General features: G+C 45.2%; 1 pseudogene; it reads left to right on the top strand.

Annotated features, from left to right (window-relative positions):
- Nucleotides 1–267: 267 nt before the first annotated feature.
- The window catches only part of LOC106330008, a 3,610-nt pseudogene continuing 2,510 nt past the window's right edge, over nt 268–1,367 (top strand).

Here is a 1,367-nt window from a genome sequence, read left to right as displayed (position 1 = left end):
ATTAATAGAAACAATGGTTTATAGACAAAACGTAAGTACATATTTAAAAGGTTATAGGTTGTTTTAAGGACAATAAACAATTATAGGTTTTACTAAAATGTTAAGAGGGTTTTATTTGGTTGCTATAATAGGGGTTATTTATAATCACTTGAGCATAAGAAGATATACAAAGCTAAGCTTCAACGCCACCTAATATAGATGAGCGGCGTTAGGGTTTTGGCGATTGGCGAAACTAGGGTTTCAGAGTCAGGAGATCGAGATGCGACCATGATGGATGTGGGAGAGAGAGCAAGACCACCAGGGGCTCCACCAGACTGCGTGCCCTCGTATGCATCCAAGGTAGCGGGGACGAGCGAGGGAGGGATGCCGGTTCCGGAGAAACTGATCGATGATGACTTTATTACGGAGAGACTTTGAGTGGAGTTCCCTAATGGAGAAGATGGTGAACCGTCTATCATGATTGAGACAGAGGTGCTGGAAGCGATGAATGGGATGTGGAAACAGTGCATGATCGTTAGGGTTCTGGGAAGGAGTGTTGCGATATCTGCCTTGAGTAGGAAGTTACGGGAGTTATGGAATCCGAAGGGAGCAATGTACGTCATGGACCTGCCCCGGCAGTTTTTCATGGTCCGTTTCGAAAAGGAGGATGAATATATGGCGGCGCTGACAGGAGGCCCATGGAGAGTCTTCGGTAGTTATCTCATGGTGAGGGCTTGGTCACCAGAATTTGATCCCTTAAGAGATGACATTGCTACAACGCCGGTCTGGGTTAGACTAACAAATATCCCAGTGAACTTCTATCACCGGTCGATCCTGATGGGGATTGCTAAGGGTTTGGGGAAGCCAGTTCGGGTAGACATAACCACGTTGAACTTTGAGAGAGCAAGGTTTGCAAGAATTTGTGTCGAAGTCAACTTAGCAAAGCCATTGAAAGGGACAGTGCTAATTAATGGTGAGAGATACTTTGTAGCGTATGAAGGGCTATCTGAAATCTGTTTTAAATGTGGAATATACGGACATCTAGTCCATGGGTGTCCAAAAACTATTGCGGAGAGAGTGGCTAATATGGCATTACAGACGGAGACGTCAGTACTCCCTACATCGGTACCTAAACAAATCTCTCCGCAGGAGGATGGGTTTACTCAAGTAAAGGGAGTGAGAAGAGGAACGCAAGAGTCGAGGCAGGTGGGTATTGCGATACGAGAACCAGGTGAGGTAACTAAGAAGAGTCTTCATGAGACCTCTATTATCAAGGAGACCGCGAATATTGCACTATCGAACAAGTATAGCAGCCTTGAGATGACTATGAATGTGGATGGAACAAAGGCGGATATGGTTACTGGTGAAGAGAATAAGGAGAATCAGGA

The sequence above is a fragment of the Brassica oleracea genome, chromosome C3 (genome assembly GCF_000695525.1).
Source record: "Brassica oleracea var. oleracea cultivar TO1000 chromosome C3, BOL, whole genome shotgun sequence".
NCBI classification, from domain to species: Eukaryota; Viridiplantae; Streptophyta; class Magnoliopsida; order Brassicales; family Brassicaceae; genus Brassica; species Brassica oleracea.
This window is presented reverse-complemented; position numbering and strand designations above follow the sequence as displayed.